This window comes from Ostrea edulis, chromosome 8 (genome assembly GCF_947568905.1).
Source record: "Ostrea edulis chromosome 8, xbOstEdul1.1, whole genome shotgun sequence".
NCBI classification, from domain to species: domain Eukaryota; kingdom Metazoa; phylum Mollusca; class Bivalvia; order Ostreida; family Ostreidae; genus Ostrea; species Ostrea edulis.
This window is the reverse complement of record NC_079171.1, coordinates 24,848,307-24,863,953: the sequence shown is the minus strand read 5'-3', so window position 1 is coordinate 24,863,953 and position 15,647 is coordinate 24,848,307. Positions and strand designations below refer to the sequence as shown.

Here is a 15,647-nt window from a genome sequence, read left to right as displayed (position 1 = left end):
GACCCGAACTTTGTGATACAATGAATTTACTCTATTTGTGGTATCACAGAGCCCGGGCCCAAAACGGACTTGACCCCTGTGAGACTGACATTTTTGTGGTTGTGCGTAACAAAGAAGGACAACTCTAATTGATTTAAGATTCGGGCTCGGACTGTAGAATACTTTTTGTGCAAAAGCAGACTGCAAGTCATTGTGATTGTTTTCTTCCTACAAAGTATAAACAAACTCGGTCAGGTATATATTACCACAAAATGATCTCAGGCGGGGCCAGCATGGCGGCCATATTGCTCATTTACGTGCATGTAGGAACACTTACGATAACCCTAGACCACTCGTAGGGTTACGATCAAAACTGATAGAAAATCGCAAATCGTAACTTTTAGTGAAACGGTCGTACGTGCTACGTTCACATTTAAGTCTACGTTTACGATCTACGATCGGATAGTGAAACGGCCGCCTGATACGGAATCAGAAAACCACAATGTGGTGATCCGAAAAATCGGATCACACTGTGAAATCCACAGTATGAAAAAACGATACATTGATGGGTATATAATAAAGTTATATATCTTAAACTCAAATAAAATAACCAATAATCTATGCACCGGTATTCATACAGGGCAGTTTGTAAGAAAAAATAGCCTGGTTTTAGTGCAGTCCGATTTTGATAAAAGTGTCAACGAATAACTGACAAATGTCAGCATCTTTTAGACACCCATAAAATTACCCCACCTTTCAACGCAAAATACCTAACTGAAATCTAACCATTTAAAAAAAAAAATTACTCTCTGATTGATTGTAACTTCCAATATGATGTGTGACTTGTGCTTTGTGAATACTGACAATAAACGCCCCTCCTTGTAGTTGTATTTCTAATTCACCTATATGGATTTTAAATCTTTCATTTAATCGAATTTTGCATGTTCCAGATTCCTAAGATATTCTATAATTTCTCCATCAAATTTACTAGCAGCATAAAAGGATATAAATGGAATATTTATATCACATTTTGATAAAAGTTAACCATATCAATTCTGTATGATATCAGTTAAACATGTATTGCCGTTTTGTGTAATATCAAATTATATCATAGTTTTGATTAATTTCAGTTATATCCCAAATCTGTGTATTATCAGATTATATCACAGTTCTGTGTAATATCATTTACATAGCACTTCTGGGCGACTTTAATTATATTTGACACGTCTCTAGACTTCAGTGTTTAGCCATGTTTTTTCAACTTCGCTAGAATATTTTGTTGTTGTTTTTAATCTCCTTTCAGTTCCAAATGCTTGATTTAACAAATTGGTTGAAACAAAACAAAAATCTCAAAGATGGATAAATTACCCTGTGTACAATTAATTCCTTCATAACCCCTGTCACAGCCTTTTGTGCACGTGCCGTTTACGTGATGACACTGTTCGTTACCCAAGCAAACTCCACATACTTGAGTACAGCCTAGTCCAAATGTTTTACCATCGCATTCTGTGTAAAAGTAGATACATGTATGTCTGTATATATTCTGTAAAATGAAGCATTATTTATTTAGGTTAAATCTTAGCCGCGAAAATGAGATGATTGATTATCAACAATGCTATTGTTTTTTTGGGTTTTTTTCTGTGGCAGAGACTCATACATTTATGAAAGTCAAAATATGAAATGCAAAATGCATGTGGTTATGTATCATAATATTTCTTTACTTGAATCACATTTCTGATTTTTCCACCCTGCCTGACATCCATTCTGACACTGTCCTGTTACTCTGTCACATCTCTCGGGGACCCCACAGTTGATGTTACATCTCTCCTGGCAGTTGTAACCATAGCGACCCTCTGGACATTCTGTTCATAAAGAAAACAAGCTGTAGTGGCGCCGGAATTTATTCCGGATTTGGTTCGGTTATTAGATTGTTTACAGTTTGATCCGGCATAGGCCATGCTTGTTTTTATAGCAAAAGTTGATTTGTGTTTTGGTGTTTGTGCCCCTAAAGAGTAAGTACAGTGTATATTTGTTGTCATATAGCATGTAATTAGTTATAACACATATGCATTTATGTTATTAGTTAAGCTCATGACTGTTTTCATGATTTGAAATGTGCGTTATTATTTTGTTCGAGTATGGTGTGCCATGAATGTCATTATTTTGTTGTTTGATATTCAGCGTTAGCGTGTTGATTGAATACTGTCTTGTGATATTGTAATATGTAATTAATATTGTTCTTACATGTATGTTTCAGTTTCCACCCTCGGTGAGAGAGGTTTGTGAGCACTGAGCTGACCAATAAACATTTTCTCAAATTTTGTTGTGTCATACGCTTACACAAGCATTCTAAGAATATTGCATGGCAATACATAGTTCCCTACCGGTTCCAAAAATCACTGTACCACAACAATATTCAAATTGCATTATGTAGGTTACTGTAAAAGGAAAAATTGGGGAACCAGGATAGGAATGATTGGAAATCAACTACTAACGTAGAGACTAGACCAAGATAAAAGACCAATTTATAATTAGGTTTTAGTTTTTAACCAAGTCAATAAACTGCGACATGTAGATGATCATGAATAATTTAGCTATATTGCTGTATTACTATGCTAGAAGTTTTAATGAGTGTTGTATTCTTAATTCTATCTACAGAGATAAGAAACTTGGATGTAAACTAACAATTCATGCTATTTTTCTACGTCCAAGGACCATAACTTAATGGAATATCAACGGACCAAAATCAAATTCGAACTTGATCTGTAACTTGTTATGACAAAGCAATGTACCAAATATCAAATGAATATCTGCTAGCACAACCAAAAAAAGTCCGGAAAACTGATAATCCATGCTATTTTTCGAAGTCCAAGGGCCATAACTTAGTGAAAAATCAACGGATCAAGACGAAACTCGAACTTTACATGTAACTTGTTATTGCAAAACAATGTACCAAATATAAAATGAATATCTGCAAGCACGTCAAAAATAAATCCGGCAAACTAGTAATTGGTGCTATTTTTCTAAGTTCAAGGGCCATAACTTAGTGAAAAATCAATGGACCAAGACGAAACTCAAACTTGATCTGTAACTTGTTATGGCAAAGCAATGCATCAATATCAAATAAATATCTGCAAGAACAGAGAAAAAAGTGCGCAAAACTGGACTGACGGACAGACAGACAGACGGACGGACGGTCGGACGGCCGGAGTGCAAACCTAAAGTCCCCTTCGACTTCGTCGGTAGGGGACTAATAAGAGTTATAGTAAATTAAAATGGATGGATACGCGATTTCAATCTCGAGTTTCATCTGCCGGAAATATGCCACTGAAAGTTATTTTACTCTGAAGTAAGATTATTCGACAAGAAAAAAATTCATTTCTTTAATCTTCAATCAAGAATGCGCAATTTTAATTCGATTACGTTCAACACATTTTCTCTACATTGTTCGGTACCACAATGAGCACTATGTGAAAACGGTTACAACCTAAGGTACTGGTCACACTTGTCGTGAGCCCTATATCTTGATCAAGAAAAAGGAATAATCAGCTGTCAAAACTAATGTGTAAATAGTGGCCTAGGAAATGGTATCACACACATCATACAGCATTTGACCCAATGGCAAGTTGTATAGCCAACTAGATTGTTATAACGACCATACAATATACAAAATGCTGACTTTAAACGAAAGTGTTGAAATCACTTCAATATCAACTTGTTTGACAGTAGCTTGCCTCGATTTAAAAAAATGATCAAACGCATTACGACATGAATCAGTTGAGAGACATAAAGACCAAATCCAGGCGATGATGGGAAGTTAACGATGGACAAGCCAAACGATGAGGGACGCCAATGAACAATTATATTCATTTACCTTCAGCACATTTCCCGCCTTGATATCCTCTGTCACAGCCATTTAAACATGTTCCGTTAATGTGATGACACTGTTCTAATTTCCGACATTGACCGCAGGGTTCTGTACAGTTCTCTCCATATAATCTGCCGTCACATTCTATAATAAGTATTAAATCTACTTACATTCATGCTGCTAATGTATACTACACAAATTATAAGATATGTACAAATGTATATATAAAATGTGCATACACAACGTTTTATTACATACACGGGGTTTTCTCATTGAATATAACATGTTTTAAGATATTGGAGTTTGTTTCTGATCATTTTTCATTGATGTTATCTTAAATTACATTTACATCGAAAGTATTATTTTATTGATATTTACTAAACTATAAAAAAAAAATTACCAAAAATTTACATTCGTACAATGGTTTGAGAGTGTTTTATTGTTATAACTACGCATGATACACGTTCGTTTACGTAGTGCTTTGTAAATGTTTAGAAATAAAAATCACAAGACTTACGCTGATCACAGAAAGACCCCTTGTATCCCGGAATACACCCCAGACAGGTTCCAGTCACGATGTCACAGTGTCTCTCCTGACAGTTCTGGGGGCACGATATATCGCAGTTCTCTCCATAAACGCCTGGTGTTGGACAACCTACAGTTGATTGATGAATTTATTCTAGGAGTATGTATGATACTTGATGAATATATCGATGTTATTTCCATACCACATTCATGAAAAAAAAAGGGAAAAATAAGTGACATTTGTCTTTTTGTAGATAAAATTTCGGTTGTATGTAATAAGATTCTGAGGAATCATTTATGTTAATTTATGTTCACGGGGTCAATTCTCGTGAATTGTCGAGCCTTTACAGTTTTGATGTGATGTAATTTCTGTACACTGAAACATAATGTAAATCCTATATCTCACTGTGTTTAGAAATTCTTGAAATGGGATTGACAATGAAATCCACGAAAATGGGTTGTTTGTTCATTTGTTGGTTGGTTGTATATTGTTTAACGTCCCGCTTAAGACCACCCCCTTATATGTAGACGTCAATATTGCCGGTGATGGGTAAAAATGTAGGCTTATGCTCGTTTTTACATCCTTTGATCAGGTAGGGAACATTATGAATTATCGTGCCACACCTGCTTCTGCTGCTTTTGGATTTTGAGCCCGTGTGTCCTGTTCTTGTCAGCGCAACTCATCTGAGACCACTCAACATAATTTCGTGAAACGTTGTACTTAATAAGGACACATTGTGTAGATGTGTATATTCCCAGGAAATTTTGATTCAATATTTTTTGGAGAGTTATGCCCCTATTGAATTTAGAATTTCGAGTCCATCTGTCCTGTTCTTGACAGCACAACTCCTCTGAGACCGCTCAACAGAATTTCATGAAACTTGGTAGTTAATAAGGACACACTGTGTAGATAAGCAGATGTCCAGAACATTCAATAATTATTCTGGGAGTCATGCCCTTTTGAACCTAGAATTTTGAGTCCATCTGTCCTGTTCCTGACAGCGCAACTCCTCTGAGACCACTCAACAGAATTTCGTGAAACTTGGTAATTAATAAGAACACACTGTGTAGATGAGCATATTCCCAGGAAATTCTTATTCAATATTTCGTCTAGGAGTTATGCCCCTATTGCACTTAGAATTTTGAGCCCGTCTTTCCTGTTCTTGCAGTAATGCGTACATGTAGCATTCCCATTTATTATGTGAGACATTGTCAAGCAATGTTGGAGCATGGGGTATGTGAGCTTGCTCACCTCTGCTTTCTTTCATTAAAAAAAATACAGCAGGGGTTAATCATCATGTCAAAGCGAAGGGGGCAGTCGTGTTTGTATGTCCGAAACTTTAACTGTAGTTCTCATTTCATATGCTGCGCACTTATTGTAACAAGACCTTTGTTTTAAAACATGTGACATTGACCTTCGAACGGTTCTCTAACACATTTTTGTCGTTTTTTCAGATTGGTTTTCCTTTTCTGGATATATTTCCAAATTGTAAAAAGCTGTACAAAGATGATGTCATGCAATCATAAAGTCAAAGTAGGCTAGAGTTTCACAGTGTCACAATCTGATCTCCTTATGTCTATACACTCGTTCTGACAATTGTAAGGAGAAGGATGATTGTTTTAATCAGACTGACAATGTCAAAATAATTAATTGCACGGTTTCGCGCCACGACGCGACTTTGAATATGTGGTCGTAAACTGAAAATTAAACTAGATACCCTGAAAAGAAATCAATAAAATAATAATATAGATATAAATAATACATCATTGTATATGAATGAAACAAAAATCAGTGATGATAAGGCTTAAAGCATATACCCAGGCACCCCCCTCCCATTTAAAAAAAAAAAATTATTCAGGTTGCACATAATATATTTTATTTTATAAGAAACAAAAGAATTCTAGGGATAACTTTTAGAAAAAGGATGGGCTAAGAAAACAAGGACGAACGTCATAAATAGAAATAAAGGTGTTAAAAAGAAATTGTGAACACAAAACTATCAACAAAACAGAAAAAGGTATTGAAATTACATGTATTACAAAGAAAGAAAGAAAAAAGAGCGAAATTTGTGTGGATCATAAATCAGACATATTTCTGAATATACAAGTACTAGTAATCAGACTGTGAAGTTATTTATAATTGATTAAAACATGTTACTGTTTAGCTTACTAGCTCATCACGAGTTTTTATATTTTCTTTTTTGCGTGGGACGTTGTACGCAATTATTATATATCTCAATACATGTTTTAAGCATGCTGCATTGACGTAAGGTGAAGATACCAAACAGTGATCAATGAATTAAATATATAACAAAAGATACACTAACAAAACTAAAAACCTATAGAACCTAATTTACAGACATTTCTTTTTTTCACATGTGAATTCAGAAATGGTCTTTGCTGTGTTACATTACCAAAATATACAATTCGTTTTTACATACCGTACACTTCAAATTCACAGAGTTCAGTGATGAAGCCTCTGGACGTTGTTGTGTATCAAACTTTCGTACAAAGTGTGTTCTGGTATAGGAATTTTACTGGTGTTATACTATAATACTAAGCAAACATATTTAGACCCTAACTCCTAATTTAGAGATCACGTTATGTGATTTTCAAATTTGATACAGTTAACCTACAAAACCAATATAAAATTTAGATATTTTTTCTTTGTTGTACTAAATTGAGAAGAATGAAGTTTATATTAAGAACTATCGTCAGATAGCCAATTTGCGGGAAATAATCGGCATGTCTAAAACAAAATTTACGGTGATTGGAAGGGAGATTTTCATAGTGAAACGTATTGAATTGGACACGCTTAATTACATTGAATCCCGATAAAACTATTTAATTTTAATAGTGCCCAGTATTACTTAAATTCAAAGAAAGATGAATATCGAAGGGTGATAGACATCGCCGGAAACCCACGGTCGGTCACTCTACGATTACCAACCGTGAGTCACAAGGCCGATAATTTCGCATAACTCATTAAAATGGGTGATCTCACGTGACCTATCGAGTACCAATTGGAATCGCCGTAAATATTCCCGGTACTCAATGTGTCAGATGTAATGGCGGCGCCCATTAAAGTGTGTGTGTTTTGTTGTGCCACTATCAAAGATATACAGATAAAAGCTCAAGATTTGGCACCCCAAATGGCTGATTATTTTAACTAATACTTCACTTTCACATTTGCCCCCTCCTTTTCGGAAATCCTGGATCCGCCTCTGGTATGTTTATTATCATCACTGCTTCATGGCTCGTGAATAAAATCAGTCATGCATGATACAATTTAAAAATTAGATGCAAATATGATTTAAGATATGGTTTTACAATCCCGTCCACATGTCATTTTGTAATTAGCGTGATACATCAATTGTATTTACACAAGAAATTTAGATCGAAGGTCACAATTACTGATTCAAATTGTGCCGACAACACAAACAGAACAAATTACGGTAGTACTTAATACGCAAGTAAGTTTAATATACCTATAGAAACCGATGAAATACCAAGTCTGTTAAAAACACACATTGCTCCCGTATGATAGAACTACATGTACGAACTCGTGCTGGAGATGTAGACCTGTACAAACCCTTGGTAGCACTGGTTTTTCCCTCCCCTGTCTTTATAGACACAAATACATTCCGCTTCAAGAATGCAGATAAAGCATCTCGCTGAAATTTTTGTAACTTGACCAACTTAAACGTAGTCAAAATCTTGGCTCTGAAAGCATGTTTTTCTATGCTACAAAGGACTGGAAATCAGGGTCTTTTTCATTGGTTGAATATCGCAATATGGAGTGGTAAACGACATATGTCATATAGAAGCCGAAACACACCTTCCAGCGAAAATACTGGCCTAGTGACCCACGGTAGGTAATCGTCTATAGCGACTGACCGTGGGTTTCCGACGAAGGGTCATAGGGGATATAAAGTGTAGGGGTGAACTACATCTATCTAAATACAAGTGTGCATACTCTGCATGCACTAGGATGCCAACGTCCATCTATCACATTATGTAATTTCCACGTCAAAATGAAAATTTGAAATGCCTCGATATGGTCGAACTCTCTCTCTCTCTCTGGACGATGAAACCTGTTTAGTGAGGACGTTCTCATAATGTCTAGAAGAGAATACACATCTCTCTCTCTCTCTCTCTCTCTCTCTCTCTCTCTCCGATGAAACCTGTTTAGTGAGGACGTTCTCATAATGTCTAGAAGAGAATACACATGTAGTAGGGTGTAGTTTTATTCATATTCATTTTGCAATGCTACAATAGGTGCATTTAATACACAGTAATCTCCATATCTACTTAGTGATGAGAGAATGAAATAAATCATGTCAATATATTTGAAAGTGTTTTTAAACTAAATTATCTCACTTGATCATTATGTACATATTCATTAGTATCATTTATATCATCAACAGTATACACTGTTCAGTGCTACATACATACAACACCCTTTTACTCCCTGGTTCTTTATTGTTTGTAACCAAAGTTCTCTGTGAGCCTTGGGACATCTATACCTGTGTGGTCACTTACAGACATATGATTAAGGCCAGGTGGTTATCTAAACCAATATTTTTATATATTTTATTTCCCGCTAAAAAGTCCCTTGTCTTTGTTCATACCAAAGTCAGACTTCAGACAACTCTCAGAGAGAAAGGACTGCATTTTATATTGAGCATAACTTTAAATAGAATTGAAGATCTGTTGGGTGGGTGGGGGGGGGGGGCTCTTATCTATTTACAGTAAATAATTATTTGTCATTAAAGTGGAAACCACAGTGTGTTGTATCCTAGCACCTAAAATTGTGAATTCTCATATAAATATAAACAGTTTAGGGCAAAATATACATCGATAGCTAAAAGACACTAAGTATCACTAGCTTGTTGTCTTTGAAAAGGTTTAATTGGGGGTCGATATTTGCGTATGCGATAAAGCTAAAAATTAAAGAAAATCTAGCTCAGTTCAGTGTTTATTTCCACAGCAAATTTTACTGGAAAACATTGGCCACGATTGACGAGCGGACGCGCTGAACACAACTACCCATTTAACATCTCTCTCGAGAATATTTCAGTCACAATGGATACGTCACCATTACCGGTGAAGGGCTGCAAATGTTAGGCCTATGCTCGGCGCTTACGGCCTTTGAGCAGGGAGGGATCTTTATCGTCCCACAGCTGCTGTGATACGGGACCTCGGCTTTTGCGGTCTCATCTGAAGGACCGCCCCATTTAGTCGCCTCGTACGACAAGCAAGGGGTACTGAGGAACCATTCTAACTCGTGCAGTTCCGAATTATATTCAAATCACTAGCGATTTCTGGATTTTAACATCCATCCTCAGGTGAATACAAATATTGAATACAAAGACCAAGAAAGAAAATTGACCCTTTAACAGTTCCACTTGGAGGTAACTCCGTACTCGCCTTATTAAGTGATAAACGTATAGTAATTGTATTTATTTTCATTTATTGGTTAAAACTAATAAATTATCCAATGAAATATATAGGTCACCGCACTTTTTAAAGGAATACGAGACATGCATAAACAGAATCACATATCAACGTCAGAAAATAGCAGTTTTCCTTAAACAGCATTATCAAAATATTTCTACACAAAACTGGTTATGGTGACAGAATATTATACATAAATTTTCATAAAACTATTTCTTCACAAAAATACACACAATGTCTGTAACAAATAATGGCAAGCTATCACATAGCAGACTTGAAAAAGAAATCAATGAAAACAGAGTTATTGTTCTTAGATTCAATATTTCATACATATTGATTTTTCATATACATTTGTAGAGCTTAGACTTTTAAAATATTTATGTTTAACAAGATTTTTAAAATAACTAAAAGATACTAATCCATCAAAATTAATGTTCCTATCATGTATAACTCTAAATAAATCATTGATTTTGCAAGTGTCTTAATAGACCGAACAGTTACATGTAGAAATTGAGCTGTTCTGTTTTGTCTTAGGCTAGCCGTCGGGTTTTATGTACATATATGTTATTTTTTCCCAATGAATTAACAGTGATACCAAACTTAAGACGACTTTATCTGCTCGCGTTAGACAGGATAATATATATATATATATATATATATATATATATATATATATATATATTGGAAACATATCTTTCTTTCAAATTCAAAACGTGTTTAAGAATTTCCTACAGTGCATCTAAATCAAAGTAGCATATCACTGAGACAGTTACATGAACCTGAAACATGGATGAAAAAAGATGTAAAAATTACTCACCATATGATAGGACTTTGGAAACAAATACATATGTTAGAAGAAATATCAAAATCATATTCAATTTAAACAATATCGTTGCACAGGGAACCGACACAAAACATCAATCAAACGAAGAGAAAATATTTATACAAAAAGGAAGAAAAACGGTTTCGCTTGTATCTGATTAGGTCACGATGACAGATATAAATAGCATTTGGAAGAGCCTTTGTATACATACACACGTCTTTAGATGGGATATAAAGGGTGTGGCGCTGTCCATCCGTCCGTCCGAAGAATACTTACAAATACGCCGACTCTGAACTGCCTGAATAGCTGATGAAAAATATGTTTTATGATTAGCTAATAGATATCAATTACCACATAGAACCAGGAATATTTGCATTCAGCTTTCACATTGCATTTTGTAGAAATACGAAAGTTGTAAAATCCGCATCACTGTAGACTGCAGTATTGTGATAGACATCAATCCTGAGGGGGTGGAAGGGGGAATGGATCGTTGACTCATCTAAACTTCTAAATGAGAGAGTTCTAGAAACGATATAAAAGCTGAGGTTCCTATATTGTTATATAAATTAGTTGTAAAATGTTATTTATGTGACTATCAACTTCCTCAAGATATAGAGGTCACGGCTGGAGTGACCGATCAACAGGGGATGCTTACTCCTCCTGGACACCTGACCCCACATGTGGTGTGTCCAGGGGTCCGTGTTTTCCCAGCTCTTAATTTAGTAACATTTATGGGATTTATAAGATTGATCACTGTTCGTTATTTTCACTTTTTCATTGGGCAACTCCCCCCACTTAATAATATTGAATGGTAAGAATATAAGCTTAGTTTATTTCGTTCACACCATGGAATGGTACATGGATTATATGGAACGTATTTATATATGCGCCGAAAGAGAGAAAATTAAGAGAACATAAAATATTGATTTTTAAAATGAACTGATATAACTTTCGTCGAGTAACAAAATGTCTAGAAGACAGCGAGTCATCTTTTCGAGTTTGTCCAAAGTAATTTGCTTCACACAATTGATTCATCGAATCGAAATTTGCAACTTTATTTATCGAGACCGAGATCATTATTCCCGTCAAAATAAAGAAAACTGGAAATTTCATACTAAAAACAAATTAACAGAAAATGGTGCTCTAAAAACACGAAAACTACGTTGTTAATCTCAACTGTTGTATCGGTGACTACACTGAATACATGAACGATGTCCAACCCGGATTTTTTTTTTTTTTTTTACACTTGCAATGAAAAAAAAACACCATAAGAATATAGCAGAAGAGTAAGAAATATAGATATTACAGAACTTATATCAACCGGTGCATTTTTTTTTTTTTACGTAGAAACTGATGATAAAAATTGTCCGTACTTTCTGTTAAAATCCACTCAAAACTGTTGTACTGCGGAAACTTGTAACTGATAAAGATCAAGGAATGTCGTTTTCATAAGGAAATAAAGTAGTGCATGGAGATTATTTTGGTGTACAGAGTAAAAATATCTTAGTACGGAAACCTATCAACACGGTTCCAGCTAGTGTCACACTGTCTGTAATTTATATTTTCTCGGAACTAGCCATTGACATGGTGTTATTAATTGATATTGTCACTGAACGATTGCATTTTAAAAGTTCTAGATGAAAAAATGTAGAGAATAAGTTGTCAATGCTCATTTACATTTATACATGTAACTGTTAAAAACTACTTATAAAAAAGTGTAATGTATAAATGTATACAAAATAAACTAATTTCATTGAAATCAAATTCAATATTTACTCAGCCCATTGATAACCTTCCATCTTCACGTCAGTAACGACAATTATGTACATTGCGCTTATCCATCAAACATATTGGATACTGCGTAAATACTGAAGTTGATTCAATGAAATAAGTTTATTTTGTTTGGTACACGAGATTATATTCTAGAACAACAAATTTTATTACAGCTTACCAGATAAACGAAAATTTAAGATTGATCGATCCTCATGTGATGTCATAGGTTGTTGCAAAAATCTTAATAAATTAAACTTTGCGCATGATAGCAATATATCTTTCTGAGGAATTTTATTCACTGAATATAATAAAAGATTGGGTAAATTATTAATACTGAAAAAGTTGATATTTTCCATAAATAATCAATTATTCATGATTTTAAAAATGTTGTCAAAGGCAATAACTCCAATGCTGGAACTTCCTCTACTGGATGTCTATTATACATTGGTTTCCCTAATATCCACAATTAATTTATACATATTCATGAATTATCAATCTTCTTAAAAACTGTTGATATTCAAATTTTGTCATTTCAACAAGTTGTTAAATATTTTTATTATTTTGTTTAACGAAAATGTGGATTTTCTGATGTTGTTGTATACATCTGGGCTGAGTTTTACTAAACTTCTTATCTTAAGGAAGAAACGCTATTAAATCATCGCACGTATGTAGTTATGAGGCTGTGTGACATATTATACATTATTTCACCTGTTTTAACCCAAATAATTTGATTTTAAATCGATGTTTACAAATTACCGCGTCACTCTGCCCTTTCAAGTGACAGTCACGTGACCAGTTCAAACTTTCAGATCATCGGTGGTCTTATCTGTGTAAAGCTGTGTATTTTGTTACAACAGTACCGTGTCATAAGTTTAATAGAAATAAAAACATCAAATACTTCTTAGTAATTCGTTGTTTTACGCTCTTTCAGCCTTAAAACTAGACAGTTTCGTATAAGGTAATACATCATGTTGGGATTCCCCAGACGCGCGTGGGTCTATTTATAGACGTCTATTATGGGATGATTTATACATGTATATGTACCACACTTATTTACTTTCTAAATAATATTCTCACTGTTTTCTTTTACATGCAGATGTTTTCAAGCATGTAATTAAGGGAAAGTTAATAACTTTATAAAGTAATTAATCTGCTTTAAAGTAATTATGTACAAAAATAATACATGAACATCGGGTCATACAGCTTTAATAAATATAAAATAATCCAAGTGTAGCGTTGGAGTATTTTCAAAGAGCAAATCAGAACAACACCATATTGTACAAAATCCGAATATCTAATACAATGAATAAATTATATTACAGCATTTGCGTATAATAAAATATAAATAATTTGCTATATGTAGGCCTAAAACTCAGTTTTGCTGATTTAGCGTTTTGTAGTTTTCTTTTGTTTTGATTTTGATGCGAATAGGTTATCGTAAGAGTGGGTCGGGTGTAAGTTATTTTTAGTTGCTAGTATAAAAGAGACCGGTTTGGCCAATCTCTACCCAGAGTTGTCGTTCCTTGCTCTCACTTAAACCTCTGTTAACGTCTCAAAATAAGCAATGTTATTGCACATGTAAATCCATTTTTACGGCTAATAAAACTAAGAACTATCTTATAAAATATCGGGAAAATGTAGGACAAGCAATTATTTGTAGATTCTTTTCCATTACTATATATTCCTCAATTTACTTATGTATAAGCCTAGCGCAATAGAACTACCCAATATCTACGTTTCAACCCAAATTAATGTTTCTTGTGTCTCAAAAAGACTTGACATCTGCTCAATATTTATTTATTTTCGTATGCTTTCGTAACTGAAGTCAAAACCATACTTTATTTGAGCATACGTGCCATTTTACAAAAATCTTGTAAAACCCTTGTGTAAGAGATGTATTTTAATACCATATTTTTATGTATATGTTAGAAAAAGGAAAAAAAATATTTTAGCATAGCTAGGATTCGAACCGGGGTTGTTGTGGTCTGGAATTGCCAATCTGGTGTGTTTACCACTTGACCACTGTTGATTATATACGATAGCAAAGTTGTTACGCAATAAATTTTTTTCATAGTCGCACTCTCAAAAATAATGCAGTCATGTATATTAAGTTTTGTGCAGATTCAAAGTAATGAAAATATTGTAACTTATATTTTGCATTATTTACATGTTTAAAATGGTATTGTTTTTGTAAGAGAAGTTTTTGAAATATGTCAAAAATTGGTCATAGAGATTATTTTTCTCGTGCGCGACATTTGTATTATGGTCTATAGTCAAACTGCACAAAGATTTTCCTGTATTATAAAGTACATTGTAAGTATTGATTAGAAATTGAGATGCATACAGAGTGTGTAGTATTTGTGTGATATATATTTTTAAGATATATTGTGTAATATGAAATTGGATTATTTAATAGCAATGTTGTCAAACTTTGCAAGTTGGGTGAAATACCAGAGTAATGCCGATTGCTTTTCTATTATGATCTTATTCTTGATAAGGGTATTGTTTACAGATAGATCAGTCAATGCTGTGTCAGTACGCTAGTCTGTTTGTCTGTCTGTTATTTGGAGACGTTCTGACATACCAGTGTTTCCCTATCTGGGGTAGGTATAGTGGTCAGATAGTATGATATCTTGTATGCTTTATATTTTGTTTTTATTATTTATTAACCATGAACCTACATTGTAATATTTGTGCAATAGTGTGTACTAGTTGTATATTTAGTAAAGGTTCATGAAGGTGATGCATATACATATAATTGTAAATAGAGCAGCACATAAAGTACTTGCATTTATTCATGTATTAGTAAAGTAAATTGAATATTCATAACTTATTTGATAAGTAGTTCATATCATAGTATTGATGTAGAATAATAATCTGAATCTGAAAATCCTTATAATTATTTTTTTTGGTAATTTATTTTCTACAACATTTGTAACTGTGTTTTGTAGATCCATCACCTTGATACAGTTGATACTGATTACTTCATATCATTCAATAAAGAATAAAGTCAACAAAAAGAATCCAGTTTCTTACAATGGTGGCAGCGGTGGGATTCTCGCAGATTAAGTAGATCCATGGTGATGTGACTGGTGAACCTGGAGACAGAACAGTATTGGTAGTGATCTTAAATTCTGTTTTTTGTCATATTCTTCTCTTCAGATGAATTGTGATAATCATATTTTAACAGTGTCTAGTGAGTAGTGGGTGATTTTAATTGTC

General features: G+C 34.0%; 1 long non-coding RNA gene and 1 pseudogene across 1 annotated transcript; one reads left to right on the top strand and one right to left on the bottom strand.

The window, feature by feature from the left end:
* LOC125667212 (uncharacterized) overlaps window positions 1–15,647 on the bottom strand; it is a 303,650-nt pseudogene that overhangs the window by 41,015 nt on the left and 246,988 nt on the right.
* Window positions 14,691–15,494, top strand: LOC130049497 (uncharacterized). Its single transcript, XR_008798022.1, has 3 exons — window positions 14,691–14,738; window positions 14,938–15,028; window positions 15,377–15,494. It is a non-coding gene; the product is annotated as an uncharacterized LOC130049497 (long non-coding RNA).